The sequence below is a fragment of the Manis pentadactyla genome, chromosome 5, assembly GCF_030020395.1.
Source record: "Manis pentadactyla isolate mManPen7 chromosome 5, mManPen7.hap1, whole genome shotgun sequence".
In the NCBI taxonomy this organism is placed as follows: Eukaryota; Metazoa; Chordata; class Mammalia; order Pholidota; family Manidae; genus Manis; species Manis pentadactyla.
Genome location: NC_080023.1, coordinates 25,291,970 through 25,310,999, shown reverse-complemented (window position 1 = coordinate 25,310,999; position 19,030 = coordinate 25,291,970). Strand labels below are relative to the sequence as shown.

The following is a 19,030-nucleotide window of genomic DNA, read 5'->3' as shown; positions in this document are numbered from 1 at the left end:
TATCATTTATATACACACCAGCTGTCAGAGGTGGGATACATAAGAGAAAAATCTACAGTAGCACTGTAAAATCAAGTTGAAATTCCAAACTGCCTAAGAATAATCAATAGCCAGATAACAGTATCTTTTCTAAACTATATGGTCTGCCACATTTGGTGATTTGGAAATTTCTAGATGTTGTTGGAGGTACGGGTCCAAAAAAAAAGAAACTTCATGATTCTTATTTCCAAAAGTGATGATGCTGCAGGTCAATACTGCCTAAAGTGGAGCATGTCGGGAATAAGTTACGGAATGGCTTTTAATATACTAGATATGCTAGAGGCTCAGTTGCACTAACAATGATTATTGACAAGCTATATTACTGTGATGCATTTTTTAAAAGGGTATGTTTATTCCTAGAAGGCACTGTTCCAAGTATATCTCAACGTCCAGTGCGTTTATTTGTGTATATTATCCTTGACCCAGAGAATCCTAGCTGCAATATGACACAATACACAGACTTTCTGTAAGTCCTGCTTCCCTTCTAAAAAAATCCACAATGAATATTTATGATTTTAAATTCAGTATAGGTCCTTGGCATAAATAAATAAATAAATAAACAGTAGTGCTACCATGGCTTTAATGAGGTTATCAAATGGAGCAAAACTTAGTTTTCAAGACTGGCCAACTAAGAGAGAAGCCATCTTTGTGGCATGAATAATGAGAAGGATACAGCAATAAGGCTTAAAGGGAATAAACAAGGTAGAAAGAAGGGATGGGGGCAGAAAGGATGGAAGAGGAAAGACAAAAATTGCTTTTATAGCCAGATACAAACCAGAAGCCAAATCTGAAAAAAAAAATTCTACATTTATCCAATCACATTTCCTACTCTTTTAAGGTACTAGCAGCCACTCCACTTTATTAAACATTAACTTAAAAAGCCAGTCAATGCTTGGCCTAGTCTGACCTGCCATTTTAGAATCTTTAAAATAAAAAATAAAAAAACCGCCATACAAAAGCATATTAATATCATTTAATATGTTTGAAATGATCCAAAGACTTAAACACTTAAACCCCTGTAGATCTTTCTCAAAACTCCCTTCTGAAGTTTTGATTCTCTCCTTGTCATGTCACACATGTTCTTCATACTTCTACAGAGAAGCAGCCAATTAGGACCACCATCGGGGCAAAGTAGCAGTTAAGCAGCCAGCACCAATAACAATGCAGATCTGATATGTTTCCTTTTCCCTGGCTTTCTGACAACCCTCAGGAAATGAAGCATGTGTTTTCGATGAAGTCGTTTTTAAAATCTTAATGTGGCATTGATCTACCTTAGGATTCCTAAAGGTTCACAGGCAGTACATTAAAGGAGGGGATCTAACAGCTGAAATGAAAAGAATAAATGAAAGCTTAGTTATTATATACCAACGTTCTATAAAGTGCCAATTAGAAATGGTTCTACATTACCGTCAAACACAATTTCAGTAAAAATCTTATAGTTCTTATCACAGATGTTCAAAGTCAACGTTTAAAAATTAATTATGCCAATAGTATACCTTGTGCATAAACCAAGACATGATTCAACAAGGTTGAAGCAATAGAGGGAGACATACATGTACTAATGATAATCTCTAGTGTCTAAGTGGTAGCTTTCATCTGTTATTGGCATTGCAATCCACTCCATTGTGTAGATAAGAACCACAGAATAATCTTTATGTCTTCACCCTTTATGTCTGAACACAACATACCCACAACTATTCACCAAGCTTTATCACTCCATCTTCACATATCCCATGTGTCTCTCCCTGTCGTTCCTCCACCACTGCCACTTGATTTGTTAGGTTACTCACCATCTGCGCCACACAACCTACTCCAGTCTCTTTGCCACTGATTTTTGTCCTCTCAATCCATCTGCTGTCAGAATTACCTTCCTATAATACAAATCTCAAATAATTACTCTTTATAAGCTTCGATGACTTTCCATTTCCTAAGGAGAAAGTCAGAACAGCTTTTCATGGGTTTTGGATGGCTCCGAGCTACCTGTCATCGCAGTGCCTTCCCCTGACATTCTGCGCTATGTTTCCGCTTCCTCAGCCACAACGGAATACTTAAGGCTTCAAAACCATTTTCATGCTCCTCAATTTTGTTTGTGTTATTTCCTCCTCCTCTGCCAGATAAAATTTTACTTATGTTCATGGTCAAATAGCGTCTCCTCTGTGGAACAGACCCCTCCCCCAAGGCAAGGCAATATCTCACTATGTCCTCCAGTAACTTCTGCCATATATCTCTATTAACGGGTTGTGGTAAGAGTTTAGGAGCTTCATCTTTGAATAGTAAAGCAAAGGTATACCATCCACATATAGAAGAAGAGTATTTTGTTTATTCACTCTTTTAAGGTTAAAATGCCTTTCATTTGCCTTCATAACCACAACACCACAAGCTCAACGCAGAAGTTTCCTGGGAGCATGTTAAATCAGGTTTCAGAGCAGGTAGTGTCATTTTGCCCACTCTTTGGAATGGACAGAGAACATGCACAGGTTTTACTAGGTGGGCAGTGACCCAGAGAAAAGACAACGAAGGCTTTGAAATCTATCACAAAGAGGAGCGGAATGAGGAACATTTCCCAGATGGTGGAAGAGAAAGGGTGCCTATGAGGGAAGAAAAAAAAAAAGAAACCTCATTTTAAATACACGCTATCAGAGAGACAGCCATCAAAAGGGGTTCTGCCTTTGCTATGACTGTTAGTTCTCTAAAATCTTCCTAATTTACTGGCCTCTTGAGGTTCTAGGTTCTTTACTCCAGAATTCCTAATGAATAAAAGGAAACTGGTTTTTCTGAGCAAAACAAGAAATAAAGCACTTTTGGAGTGAGATGCAAAAAATAACCCTAAAATTAGAGAAACTGGAGATTCTCATTTTTGGTTGGGTGCTTTTTATCTGCAGAAGCAGCATGCTCAGACCTGTTCTGAGACAGCCTATCTCATTCTGGGATCATTTGAGTATGTTAGATTTTCAACTCCTCTACACACCAATAGATTCTAGCTTCTGGTATTATTAATCTAATAAGAACCAAGAGTTTCTATAATACGATTTCAAGGTGCCGCTATCGTATTTTAGTCTCCAAAAGACACTTTTTTTTTGTCTTGACTTCATTGTTTTATTATGTACAAACTCTACAGAACAAGGAGAGCAGATACACGTTGGGTAAGAAGGGCCCAGTGAGGTAAGTTCACAGGGCAGACAATGCACTGGGGCCAAGAGAGCAGTACACAGGCCATATCTATAGGGCAGGTGGGGCAGAAAGGGATTAAAAACAAGATTCAAACCAGCCAGATCACAGGGAGGTGCAGGGGTGTCATGCATCTTATGATCTCCCCCCAAGGTCACAATGCATGCAATAAAGTATATGTACAGGAGCTGGATTCCTCCTCTGCAGGGGCCCTGAGGGTCCAGAGCGCCTTGGAGTGAGTGGTGGGAAGCCACTGGCTCCCCCTGGCGCCCAAGCCAGGTTGGAACAACATGTGGCAGGGTTGTCTGTCAGTCCCAGCCGTTGTCTTTGATCATGTGGTTGAGTTCAATGATGTACTTCCCCTCTTTGTACTTCTGGCTGCTCTCAAAAGCCTGTTCATATTTCCAGCCCAAAGTGATCTTGTAGTTCTCGCAGTGGATGTCAGCGACAGCATGGAGGCCTGTCAGCAGCACCCGCTCCTCGGCTGGCCCACAGCCCACGTTCACCTTACACGGAGTTGAAGAGGTAGGCATGTATGCCCCTGACTGCCCTGGAAAGACTTGGAGATGAGCTCGTCGTGGTTGGCCAGGTGAGTGCGGCAGTGGGCACAGCTATACCTCCGATGACAATCATCCAAGTAGGCCTGAAACGTCTTGGGCTTTGAAATCTACACCATGGCCCCTCCCATACACACAGGTAGCCTCATATTTAAATTTGCAAGGACTTTATTGTAATCTCAGCAGTATCTGGTTATCAGCAAGAAGATGCAATAATGGACTATGATCACTTTGCACAGAGTAAGGACAGGTCTAGCAGAAAATGTTTAATTCTAGGTAATGGCTCCTGCAGAGTCAGGAAAGGGCACATACTAATAAGGAATTGCTAAAAGGTACTGGTGATGACACACTCCAAAAGCAAGCTCAGCAGATTTCCTGCAGCTGATAGAACCATTACCGCATGTCAAGCTATGAAAAATACCAAAGGACAGGAGCACCAGTGAAAGGGATAAGAAGATACCAACAACAAAAAGAGATAAATCATGCCTCCATATTTTTTACCAGCTGAAAGCGAATTTAACCACATTATCAAATCTAAGAAACACAACTGTGCCAAAAAATTTGGACACGACAAACAATCTCCATGTTTTAATTTGTTATAAATATCTGTACTGTAACTAAAGTCTTCACCATACTGGCATCAGTCCAAAGCTCATTTCTAATAATGCCTGCATTGTCTTCTCCTATTACACCCAGGTTCTAAGGCTTTTATCTTTGTTATTTAAGGCTTATTTTTCTCTTTTCTTCTTACTCATGTATAAATGCAAAGCTGGGCAAAAGAAGAGGGTAACACATGAAAAGGATCCTGTTGCTCTAAAAGGGCATGAATTCTTCACACTGTTTCTAAAAGCTTCTGTTATCACTTGAAGACCGAGTGTCAAATAGGTTCTCTAGAGAACTGGGAGCCAGACAAGGAATCATGCCATGGTCACCAGAATTCGTGTAGATTATCCTCTGCTCACCAGCACTCACCACAGTGTCATTCTATAAGGACAGCCCAAGAAGCACCTAGGCTTAAAAGCCACATACTTGAAATGTCTAACTGGAAGATATATAAATATTTAATATAAAGAGGTGGAAGCACAAAATAAGTAAACTAAGATGGATTCATAAAAAAGCATACAATATCCCCATAGGAATGCAAAGTAGCTATTAGTACTTACAGTACCATTTATCAGCCAGGAAAATAACAACACAAACAAAAGATGCATACGCAACCCCTGACCTTTTACACAGCTGTTAGTCTGGGCCAGGCTGTGGCTGTCTAATGCGACACAACAAATGAGAAAATGTTTCTGGAGGTGGCACGTGACATTTCAAACCCAGCATTCACTGGCCTGCACTGTAAAACATTCATAGCATTCAGCCTTCCATTAGGCACGGCTTCACATTTACTCATTATTTTGAGTAAAAATGAAATTGAATGATAGAAGATTCCTGCAAATAAATATAGAAACAGGAACTCTTCGAAAATGAATTTACTTAGGTTTCGTGTGTGTGTTTGGGTGCTGGGGGGTGGGAGGACCCCTCTGATCCTCCCATCAACTCGCTAGCTAAGAGTTTAATTAATCATGTCTAGAAGAAGGAGGAAGCACTCGAGTTACCAGGCTGCCCTTTAAAAACTTCCTCTGTGTTATCCCCCAGTATCTGAGATACTGATCCTTCGTTACCACCACTTACTAGGCTGCCATATGATGGGGCTTAACTCAATTTATCTAACTCTTAATTTAACCGTTAATAAAAACTGAGCATTGAGGAACATGGCTCAGAAAGCTCTGAAAAGTGCCTCTGGGGTACACATTTTATTCTTCCCACTGTTTCTATTCTGGTTACATCAGTATGCAGAAGCCATTTCAACTGAGTATTCCTAGACACAATAAAACTGTATGCAGAGGATGGGTCTGGGTTTAAATAAAAAGTTTCAAATTCTGGCAATTTGTACAAGTGTACAGCACCAGCACACAGAAATCCTGGGCATCCATGAATGAAGGACATTTGTCAACTAGTGATTATGAAGAAAATCAATGAAGGAGCAGGGATATCTTTTTGTTCAAGTTTAAGAAGACAAGTGCCTTTGCAGCAGAGTAATGCTCCTTTATCTGTTTCAGGCCAGCCTACACGGTGAGAAATCTAGAATGGAGAGGACTATCTCTGCCCAGCATCTGAATTAGACCTTGAGAAGGCCATAGTCCCTCACTTTTTCCCAAAAGCAGTTTAGCCACATTTGTATTCCTTGGACATTCTGCCAAGCTGCAGACACACTAAATACCACAAATCAGTTGTGTAATTGCACATTCCCTTTCCTTTCAATATCTAAATTGGGTGACCATTTTCTGCTGCATGATATCAGTTCTTCTGGAAGCCCCAAAATATAAGGAAATGGATGAAACTCTTATTTTGGATCAGTGCTTGTTTGAGAATGCAAAGAGATACCTCTTGGTGATTTCTCAGTATCTGCAGACAGGAAGTGGGACAGGGTGGACAGACTTGGTCTTTAGAATTGGACAGACCTTAGTTTGAGTCCAGTGCTATCAATTACTAGCTAAAAGGCTGCAGGACAAATTATTTAACCTTGTCCTGATGTAAGACCTCAGTTCCTTCATCTGTAAAATGGGTAAAATAGGACCTATCTCACACCATGACAATTCAAAGTCACACATGACTGGCCTATTTGATAAATGCTTGAGAAATATATTTTGTGATGATGATGCTACAATATCAGAAGCTGAACTGTTGGTCTTTTGTATTTTAATGAGGCATATAAAAACAGAGCAGTGGTGGGAACATGTGCTTAACATACCCTGCAAAATTCAATAATGACCTCCCAAGTTTTCTTCACTGTAATTCTTTTTTATAAATATTGCATTTTCCTTATGTGTCATCTACAGCGAATCCCTAGGTCTGTTGTGTTTCTGCAAATGTGCCAGATAATCAGTATATCACATTTAAAACAAAATGTTCATATTCATATTAAAATATGTTGCTCCCTGCAACCCTAGCTGTTCCTAAATGAGCTTCATATTTCATATTCTGACTATATTTTACAGTCATTTTTATATGCCATGTGTTGGCCAGAACCTACATAATCTTAAAACTTCTTTATTCCTTAAAAAAAGGCTAGTGTTGTTTACTTAACATAAGCGTTTGACACAGTAATATGCTCAGTTTCCCATCAGAATAATATATTACTATTTTTAAATCCATTTAAATATGATATATTTTACACATTCCTTCCCATATGCTTCTTCATAGGCATTACTGGTCAAATACACTACTCCCTGTAGAACAGACTCTTCTCAGGGGTTAAAATTAAACAAGTATGAAGAATCATTCATTTTAATACATCACTTTTTCCATAGTCCTTGAGGGTGCTAAAATAAGTTCTTTTAATTTTTTTTAAATACCTGAGTTAAAAGTGTGAAAACAAAGATAACCTGGCAACTCATAGTCTTTCTTGGGGTTTTTTTATATATGGAGATATTCTGTCAATAAAAATATGTATTTCATATTATTTCTTTTACAACTTTGGACCTATTTTGAAAGTATTCATACTATTTTCTCTACTGTTCTATTTGTTTTTCTTTAATGGCAAAAATTTTTTTCTATCATCAAGCTATATAAAATTGTTAATTGAAATAAGCCCAAGAGTATTATTTTTAAAGTTTAATCCTGAACTATTAGAGCTCTGACTATTTTAATTGTTCTGATCAACATTTTTATGAAAAGTCAAGATTCTATGAACATATTTGAAACACCCTTCAGACAGGGCATGTTCATACCTGCTCTATATGACTTCACACAGGTTTTACTCAGAACTTGTGTATAATCAGCTGGCTCCTATAATTTTACCTCAAGACAGAAATGGCCCTATTATCCATATCTACACCAATTCCTTCCAAAAATCTTTAAAATAATTTTCTGGAGGATTTATCCTTCAAAAAGAAATGAGCAATCTGGTCAAGCTGATTACAGGAATTTATGCACCTTACCTTGCTAGAGAAAAGTTTGATATATTGAAAATGATCGAAGTAAAATTCACCAAGTAAATGATTTCATGATCAACTTTAAGTAATTATTCAAGGAACTATCGTAACATAACACCCTCACCAAATTAACGGCAGGTATAGACAATCTGAAGATGAATCATTTAACTTGTTCTTAGCAAAGTGGCAACAGAGTCTATTTTTACTGGATTCAGTTTCCCCCGAACAATGCAGAATTCTTGTACAAGCACAAAGCCACCTGCACTTAATTAATCACACAATCCACCCAAACAGTATCAGATCCCAGGAGAATGAGAAAGTATAAATACATATATTTAACTATATATCCACATATACAGTCAAGTAAAGTGTTTGATGCATTTAAATCAGGGCATATCTAAATGGTCTAGAAAAGGCAGCACTGCTCTGCCCAACCAATTAAATATCATCTCAATGCAGCAGCACAGTCAGGCATAGGTTCCCCATCAGGACTTTTTATCCTCTTAATACTGATTTTTCTCCCTAGAAAGCATTTGTTACATTGAAGATCCTGGTATGCACACTGGGAAATTTCAAAAAGCGCTCATTGATTCTGAGGCACGGCTCCTCCACCCATACAGAGAACAAGGGACACATCGCCTTAAGACGACAAGCGCTCATCAGTGTGGTGTGTTCTTTGGGCCACAACTCAGCCACCTTGGTCTCACCCTGTGACAACAGAAGTAATGCCACCTGAAAAGTGTCCTTCCCTTCCCAGTCAGAAGACAGACACCCGAAATGGTTAGGAATAGGAACAATTACAATGAAAATCAGTAAAACTGAGTTTTAGAACTGTAGGTATAGGGGAAAGAGAAAAGATTATAATTGAACCTGCTGGACTTCCTTTTGCAATCTTCCCTTCCAATAATCCTTTGTTTTCCCAGATTTTGTCGTGCTTATTTGTTAGTCATGATATTCCCTCAGGGTTAGTTTCCTGGGATCATTAAGCTGCATATATTAGAAATAACACTGCCCTGGGAACCTGGTGTTCTAGATTCTAATTCAAACTGCCCCAGGAAGAGGGGGCTTGTCTGAAACAGGGGCATTTGATAGATGCTATCTAAGTCTTAATCAGTAAAAAAAGTCTTGATTTTCCAGTTCTTCAGGGAAAATCTGAGGTTTACAATGGTTATCTGGTTACCTATCCATAAATAGAATTAATTACGACAATTGGAATTGTTGAGCTCTCTTCAAAGGGAAAAGGCTGCTCCCTCATTGCAGGAAGAAATCATCTGGTTTTGGGAGTTAACAACAGCAGTCCCAAATTACAGAGAAACAAAAAAAGCCTCATGTTGTGGATTCCAAAGCCTTCATTTGAGTTGACAGGAGAGTCAGAATATGGAGACTCCAAAACATTAAATAATTTCCTTGTTCAACACAACAGATATTAAGTACCTACTCTTGACTAGGTACTGTGATATGCATAATGGATACAGCAGTGGAAAAAAAAACACAATAATTCCAAAAATAGATAAGAGAGAAATCAAATAAATAGGTAAATATTATATATATACACACACACACACATACATACATATATATACACACACATATATACACATACACACACACACACACACACACATACACACACACATACATAATATATCCCACGTGTGATGAAAAGAAACAGAAGAAAAGCGGGGTGCCTGGCATCCAGGAGGAAGGTGCTATTTGAGGTAGGGTAGTCAGGAAGTTGTCACTGCTTAAATGACCAGAAGGAGGAAAAAGGTTGACCTCTGTGGGGATTTGGAAGAAACGCCCACATTCTGAGCAGAAAGTGAACCCGGCCTTGTTGCAAAAACAAGGGAGAGCAAGCAAAGCTGAAGCTGAGAGAGTGAGAGAAATGTGGTCAGAGATGTGTTTAGAGATGTAAGGAAGTCAGATCATTCATGGTCTTGAAGCTTTTGGCTTTAAGTTGAAGTGAAATGGGAAGTCCCTGGAGGCTCCTGAACAGGGGAGTCATGTGAATTATATTTTATATTTTTCAAGAATTACTCTGATTACAGTTTTAAAAACAGACTGTTCTACGACCAGGGTTAGAAACAGGGAGACTAATTAAGATTCTTCAGACACTCTTTGCCACGCAGAAGAGATGGCAGAAAATTAAACAACACTATAATAGCATGTGTGCTCCTATACAAAAACAAAACAACAAAGGCCCTTCCACAAAAATCCACAGCATCCTGAAAAAATGCTATCCAGTTAACTTTCCCCAAAGTATGAATACTCATATCAGAAGGGAAAAAAAAAACAGTGGGGGCAAAAAATGCATGTTCTTTAACAAATTATATAAGCCCTTCATACTTCATTTGCTTTATATCATTCCTACACGTGTTTTCCCACACCTACTTACTTAATGAAATCTATAGAACAGATACATGTAGCCATATGGAAAAACTGAAATCCAAATGTTTTTGTTGGGCAGCTCTTTTCTCTTAGGACCCACTAAAAATTAAACTAAGGCCTAAACACTAAACTTGATTAAAGTGATGTAACAAGTCAGCATACTGAATCATAGAGAAGGAATCTAAAAATGCTTAAGCATTATGACTTAAAGGTGCGGACACCATGTTTCATCAAGCCCTCACACATCTTCAAAGATAGAAAGAGAAATCTGATGAGGATTCGCAAGGGTAAATGATCTGTCCAAGGTCCTGTGGCAAGTAAACATCAGGCATCAATTCAGAACCAGGCGCCTATTCTAAATCCCGTTTTCTTCTTATATCACATTTGCCTTGGTCTTGACGATTTTCTTCCCTTTAAATTCCTCAAAATAAGATTGCACAAGCCAAATGATCAAACACCTGAGGAGGGTCAGTACTGTCAATCACTTGCCTCGATCCAATCATCTGCATTCGGTTTGTTCACTGATTTCTGAAGGAGTGATGCAGGAATAGAGCACTAGCTAACTCGTAAAGAAGCCAACTGATGAGGTTCTTCTATGTTTGAATGAAAGTAAAATTAAAATGCTGGAGAGAAACCTTAAAAATGTCCCCTTCCCCCAGGATTTTCTGATGAATGCCCCTCCCATCAGTATCTTTTTTCTTTCCTCTTTACAGTAAAATCCTGATTCAAATTCACTTAGTAAAGCTTATCTTGAAAGGCAGGTATACTATTCTGTAGATTCTCCCTGTTTGGAGCACAGTGTTTTGTCTTCTGCTACCTAACTGAAGAGATGAAAAAATATTTCAAAAATAATTCTGGATTCTTATGGTAAAAATATGCGCTTTCTGCTCCCAAACCTAAGAGAAGTAAAATAAATCTCATCCCTAAATTCTACTTTATTTTGTAAAGAATTACAATACAGATTTAATTTAAAAGAAGCAATGTAATTAAAGAGGAAAGTCCTTGCTTACATGTCTTAAAAGGTCAGTATCAAAACTTGACAAAAGAAAATGTGTTTCATATTGTACCTTTTAAATCTAAATTCTTCTTTAAACATTTCTTTACAAAGTCGATCACTGCAGGAGAGCAGTACTTCAGGGATTTTAGATCTGAAAATATATCTTGAAGCAAAATATGCCACTTGAGTTTTATACAAAAAACTCAAGAAGAACCTGCTATCATTAGAAGAATTTCTTTAAATGTGTACAATATATTTTAAAATACATTTGAAGCCTGGATGTGTTTTTATGAGTTTACTATAAGACAAATAGTATATTAAGAAGATGAAAAAAACAACTAATTCATCTGCAAAAAGTTGCAAATTAATAATTAATCCAGAATCTCACTGGATGAGTATCCTATGTAATTTAGAGATCAGTTCAGTAATTTATTGAATGAATCCACTTGCACTGTTTCAATGCCTTTTCTCAAAGTTCCATCTGTAGTAAGATCCTGGATTTATTTCTCTGGATTTTTTCATTAGAGTTTATATGTGCATGCATACATATATATAATACATACTTACAAATAAATGCAAACATATTTATAGTCCTCATCACATCACTTATTTTGGCTTTATTCGCTTTTTTATTAACATAGTGCTTTTTACTTTTGTGCTTGTTAATCTGTCTCTGAGCTGTACTCTCTAAAGCCTACCTAATAGGGGGAGAGAGTCCTACACTATTTTTTACATTCCCATCACGTCAAACATAATATAGGAAAGCAGATGCTCAATTCATGAGTCTTAATTAACACATTTACTTTAATAAAAATTATGGAAAAAATGGACTCCAATCTACTCTTACATCCTTACATTAGGAATTAAATTTGAGTAGCTAGCGAAGTATTCCAAAACTTAAAGAATATATTTAGATAAAAAATGATATAAAATTTATCTGATATTTCAAGCCTTAGCCATCTTTGCCAAAGGGAAAGGACCCATGTGATTTGTTTTCATTTGTCTTTGTATCACTATTAAGCATAGTGCAATGAATGGGGAACAAAAATTAACAGACATTGCTGTTACAAAGGGGCTTCCTCATATTAAGAAAAAAATTAAATGAAGGGTTCACTTTTTCTAGGAGAGGACAAGGTAAAAACACTGCCAAACAATATTGTTGAGAGGAGAAAGAGTAAGTAAAATGGAATTGATGGTGCATTTCCTACCATTTCAAAATAATTCACTGTAAAGTAAACCATAACTATATGAGTCAACAATTCATATAATGAATGAAATTTTTACTGTGCATATGGTATGAAATTAAAGCTACAGAAAAATTTGGAAAGGCATGATGAAAAAAAACTCCAGAGTATGTTCAAAATGGTATTTGCTTCCTTCTTTTATATATAGATATTTACATGTATATGTAAACATTACCTATATGTAATATAAATGTTAGCTTTAAGTATAAATAGGTAATAAACTGTGGCATTAAAGTACATTTGCTTCTCCAAATATTATGAATAATATATAGAAGAAATCCTAATTTCATGATAACATCAGACAGGTAAATCTATATATACTACTTTTTATAATGTACCCAGTTCTTCAAAAAAGAAAATGTGAGCCAAGTGGAAGTCACTTCCACCACCTTCACTGCGCCATAAGCCTGAGTTCAGTGTCTTTCGTCTGAGCTATAGGGTGAAGTATTCGTCACATCAAACTATTTCCTTTGTGTTTCTGTTTCTCCTACTAAACTAGATTTTCTGAAGGCAAGGATTGTGCCTTATACAGAAGTTCCTGTTGTCTTTAGTGTAATGTTTTGCTAAGTCAATGTTTTGAGTGAATAACATTTATTTATTTATCTAGGGATCCAGAGATTGATGGAATTTTGGCAAACTTACTCAGTGAGTAACATTCCAAAAAGAATAGTTCAATTTTTGCTAATGTCTTTGTCTCCTTTCACAAATTTCAGAGTAACAAATAAATATGCAACAAATGGAAAAATCTTTTCAAAGCTATATTTTTCTCCAAATTTGAAAACACAGATTGCAATATTCGATAGTTCAACTACTTCCTCACAGACATAGCTGGTAAACTTTAGGTTTGAAGATAATGCTATGATCAACTATAAAAAGGCACATCCTTTTATTCCTTCTATGTGATCATTACCATAGATTTGCAAAAGTTCTACTCAGGATAAAACTCAAGTATGGCATTCTGATTGAGTTACCTCATCTCTCTAGCATTAACCACCAGAAGCCCAATACGTCTTCATAATGCTTAGAATTATATTTCCTTCATTTTCTAATTAAAGCCCTGATTATATTTATGACAGTTAGAGAATTTAATATGTGCATGTTCACTTAGTTGAAAAATTAAATTCATCAGCTCACCTACCATTCACTACAGCTTTTATAATAACAAGAAAAATGTAAGTAGCTTTAATGTTATTCTCTCAAAATAAATTAGATGAATAATGTTCCCCTTATCATATGAAGGGGGAAGGAAAACAAGGTAGTACTGAGAGGAAGGAAGGTTTAGAAAATATAGAGAGAACATACCCTTTAAGAAATTGATTAAAGTTGTAATGGCATGAAAACAATAGTATATACTGGCATAAAGTTTTACTTTATGCTCTAAAATTTTGAAAGCCGCCTAACAGAATTCATCAATATAAATTATAACATGACTCACTTGCCAGATTGGGATTTTGAATTTGTTCTAGAAATTTTGTTGATTTGTTAGTCAAATTTGTATTCAAGGTACTTAAGAATTCATATTTTGACTAGAGTATTCAAGTAATCTTGAGTGAATTTCCAAGGTGAAAAAGGATTACGTTATTTTAAATGTAATTTTAAGGTGTTAAATTGCAAGGTAACATTTTCAACATGTATAAAGAGAATAATAAAACAAATAGTCATAAATTCATTCTTATTGATTTGTAAATATTTTAGAGCTTGAAGATAGTCTCTAAACCATACTCCCACCCACAGTATTCCCAATTACATTACACATACCAGAAAATTGAGAATTTCACAATGGTAGACTTAGTTAAACAGCTTTATTCATTTTAATTGTCTTATTGTAAAGCTTTAATTCTTAGAAATCTTAAAGATGCAGGAGCAGTTGCCTTATTTGCCATTCTTGACGTAAACACATTATCTCTTCTTATATAACTCATCCTTGCATATATTTGCCTCTGTCCACTGAACTGAAAATTTTAATTTGGGAACTATGATGTGCACCTCTGCATTATCTCAATATGTATTTCCACAAGTCTGCAGCTCAGCTTTGGCAAGTCTCTCTCCCAAGAACTTCCTGTCCTCTAACTAGTGAAATGTTACTTTTATTTCAAGGCTTCATTCAGGTGGTCGGTATCTTTTTCTGACTCCAATTCTGGCTTCAACTTGCTCCCAGGCAGAGCCACATTATGACTTTCATGGACCCTAGGCTTTCGTCGAACACTTCCGTCATTAAAAATCTTTACAAATTGTATAGTATGACTGTTTTGGTACACAGATGAACACATCGATAATGCATCAAAAGTACAAATTGTATCTGATCTGAAAGGGTCTTGTTTTTCTTCTGATTTTAAAATAAATCAAAACATTGTCATGAGTCCTAAAAGTACTGTGAGTCCAAAACATTGCACCTAAACTACCGTGCCCCATGGAAAGGTAGTTCTACCTCAGTGCCCTCCTCCAGTGCCAGAGTTAAAGATTCTGCACTACTTTGATCCTAAAGCACTTTATTAGCACCCAGCACAGTGCCAAGCAAAGAGCAGGCCCTAAGAAATGTTTGTTGAATGTTGCTAAATTAATATTTTACCCTTTCTTTTTAGGTAATTATGTTTTGCCTGCCTAAAATTTGTGAGCTCCTCAAAGAAAAGGCCAAACTCCTCAAAGAAAAGGAATGGGGAAAAGTATATAGAATTTTATATACTTTTATATACCTAGAGACTCACAAATTAATTAGTATATAGTAAATGTCTGTTGAAGCAAACTGAATTAAATTATGCTTATCTTTGCCAACTCAAACCAGATGCCACCGAATGCCACTCTGAAAGAAATATTCTTCCAGTAGAGGGTACAACATCCTTCCAAATGAGAGGAAGGTTTGAAGCTTCTGATTGTCACCCAAGACTATTTGGTAATCCCAACCTTAGTTTTGACAGGAATGGAAAAATAGCCAGAAATCACCTCTAAAGGCAATCCATTACAAAGAGTCACCATTGGATTTTATGAGTTGTGTCTTCGTAGTGATAGAATGCCTCTACTGACTGTTAAGATTTAGGCATAAGCCTCAAGATGAAAGTACTCTATCTAACAAAAAAAATAAGATTATGAGAAATTAACTTTAAAATGATAATTTACATGAGCTTTTGTCAATTATTACAATTGTGTTTATTTGTTACAATAATAACATTTATTATTCATCACTCATTTCCAGTGAGTATAAAAGCAGAAAATAAACTATGAACCTATGTGAAAGATGTTATATTAACTGCAGATCTAATTTAATTAGCGATTTAAATTATCCCTATCTACTTACTAAATTAAAATGAACTACATATATAAACTATTTGTTTATACATACATTCATTCAACTGGCATGTAATAAATAACTATTATAGATAAGTATAAATTACAGAGGGTCTCAGTCTAGTGAGACAAACAGTCCATTATATGACATTTGGATAATTATTAGGAGAGGTGAACACTTGTGCTAGGAAAACATGCTAGGGGCTCTTAAACCTTATTCAGGCTGCAAGAGAGGTACTTCAGTTTTTTGTTAATAAAATCTTCAAATGACATTTTTAACTATTAAAAGTCACAAAACAGAACTAAATAAAGTATAAATAAGTAAAACATTTGTCATCTATAATCCTATCACACAAGGTTGAACTACACACTGAAGGACAATGAAAATGTAGCCAGGAAAAAAGAGAATCTGCATTCCAGACGAAGGCAAAGAGGAGTGAGATGGCACCCCCAAATCAGAAAAGGTGCTAGCATATTTGAGCCAGGGACACAGTGTGCATGACACATAAACCAGACCAACCCATTCTGCCTCATCGAAGAGGGTCACTGGGGTGTCAAAGGCAAAAGGCAAGCAGTAGAACTGGTTCCTCTCTGTGAGTCCATACAGAACCTCCACGCAGCAAGGATGAAAGATTGGTAAATATTCACAAACCTCCAAGGGCCCAAGGCTCAGAAGGAAGCAGGGCTGGAGCAATTCTACATATACTTTCCCCTCAAAGATAAAATATTTTAGTCGAGGTAGATGATAAAGATTCTTCTTTACCAGAAGCCTTCATGGTGATAGTTGTCTCTGCCTTTTGTGTGAGGGACTTACTTTTACAAAATATTTTCACATTTTTATTTCTTTAATTCCTCATAACAGTGCAAAGACTGTAGAGATATTTCTCACATTTGACCATTACAGAACTGTTCCTCAGAACTCAGAAAATTGCAGTTTCACTCAAGGTCAAAGAGTTAAAAAACAACAAGATCAGTGGAGACACCTCAGTATCCACATTCTGCAGTGGGTAACAGAGAACTGGGAGAAGTGGGGAGTGGATACTGCTATCCAAATTATAAAATATCAATTTTTTTTGTCTTCATTTATTTAGATAATTGCTTTAATTTTCCATTTTGTTGAGGGTATGTATCTATATCATTAATCCAGTCTGATTTTTTAAAAGGTTATAGGCTTTATAGAGATTGAAAAAAGGAATGATAAACTATTTTTCTGGATACATTTGTAAGCTTTTCAATAGTGAAACAAATATGAATATTTCATAATTGCATATTTTCTTTTTGAGGACCCACAGCCATTTTAATACAGAAGCCATTAATAGAATTACCAGATGGGCACTTTATTTGTTTTTAAAGTGGATTACAAATAGTAGCAATTAGTCACTGATAGAGACCTCTAAGTCAAGAGGTTTTTTTTTATTATTCAGCACCATGATAATTTCTGGTGTCATCAGCAAAACAATAAATATAAAACATTTGTAAAAAAAAAAAAAACCAACATATGTCTTGACAATTTTCTAATTATCTGTGTGTAAAATATTCAATTCTTCTGCACAAATGGAACTTTTCACATCACACATTTGTACTCTAAAGCTGAAAAGAGATTACTAGAAATTAGTGAGCCCATATTTCTACAATTTGTTTTTATCTGAGTCTACCCAGTTAAAGTCTGGAGTTGTATTTCTTTTTCCCACAAAAAAAAGGTAACTGTGTATATGGAAAACAGAGGGGAGGATGGGTGTTGAACTGAAAGCTGAATTTATTCAGCAATTGCATTAAAAACTAGACTCCACACTTTTCAGTGAAAATAAGAGGGGAATGATGCCAGATGGAAATCAGCCAAGTGGTGTTCTTTTAGGAATCATGTCTAAGTTACCCTGAATGGGAGACAATTATAAGAGAGAAAGAGAAGGAGATTTCAGTAGGCTATCCTGAAAAAGTATTTTGGCTTTTCTTGCCAATAAATAAAGCAGAAAACAGTTATTATTCAAACATCTTAATAAATCCATGTAAAAAACTACTGAATATTTTAGACTAGGAAATGCAATTTATGGTGACACTTCTGTGATATTTGGAATTTACCAATTGTACTCTCTGAAAGCAATGATTGATAATTGCATTGAACCCCTTTGCAATACGTTTGTATTTAGTCGTTGTCGGCACCTCTTCTACCCATCCCGCAGCCTTGGTGTGTGTTTGGAGCTCAATCATCTTCTGCAACCACCAACACAGAGAAAACCACAAGCCTCCCCTCTCCCTCCTACACCAGCTAAGAAAAGAAGCCACCCATGTCACTGCAAGCTCCCCGGAGAGCCCCCTGTGACTGCACATGCCTCTGTCCTTCGGGAGAAAAAGGAGCCTGGGTTGAGGCCGCTCTTGCTTGAGAGTCTCCAAAATGTTAGGCTCTAAATAAGCATCTTACTTTGGGATTTCCAAAATATGTAAGATCAGGGAGCCTCTTTTATCGTCTTACCAAGTGGAATTTTGAAAGCTTTTAGTAACCACCACATTTCCTTTTTTCCTAATAGCTGATGACTATGACAGTATGTGCTGGGTCAGGCCTAGGAATGTACCATGTAGTCAGAACACTTTATCACATATTTAGAAAAGCAACTGGAACCCAGATATATAATATTTGTGGTTTTAGATTACATGTAGAAGGCCTAAGTTCACATTCAAATCTTAAGTGATTGCAGTACTATTTACAATAGCCAAGATATGGGAGCAACCTAAGTGTCCATCAGTAGATGAATGAATAAAGAAGATGTGGTACATATACACAATGGAATACTATTCAGCCATAAAAGAAAGAAACAAATCCTACCATTTGCAACAACATGGATGGAGCTGGAGGATATTATGCTCTGTGAAATAAGCCAGGTGGAGAAAGACAAGTACCAAATGATTTTCCTCCTTTGTGGAGCAGAACAATGAAGCAAAACTGAAGGAAAAAACAACAGCAGACACACAAACTCCAAGAAGGGACTAGCAGTTACCAAAGGGGATGAGGGGATGGGTTGGGGGAGAGCAGGTGGGAAGGGAGGAAGGGGATTGAGGGGTATTATGATTAGTACACATGGTGTGGGAGGGATCATGGGGAAGACAGTGTAGCACAGAGAAGACAAGTAGGGACTCTGTGGCATCTTACTACACTGATGGACAGTGACTGCAATAGGGTGTGGGGGGGAACTCGACAATATGGGTGAATGTAGTTAACCACATCGTTTTTCACGTGAAACCTTCATAAGAGTGTTTATCAATAATACCTTAATAAAAAAGTTATATTAAGAAAAACAAAAAGAGTTAGTTGGGACTGAAAAGATAATATTACATCTGATGAGTAAGAATTTATTCTGTTTTTACAGTGGAAAGCCC

General features: G+C 36.6%; 1 protein-coding gene and 1 pseudogene across 8 annotated transcripts in view; both read right to left on the bottom strand.

Moving 5' to 3' along the window:
- Positions 1-19,030, bottom strand: part of PCDH7 (protocadherin 7) — a 396,928-nt gene that overhangs the window by 300,524 nt on the left and 77,374 nt on the right. The window lies entirely within an intron of this gene.
- Positions 3,110-3,898, bottom strand: LOC118924034 (protein yippee-like 3; annotated as a pseudogene).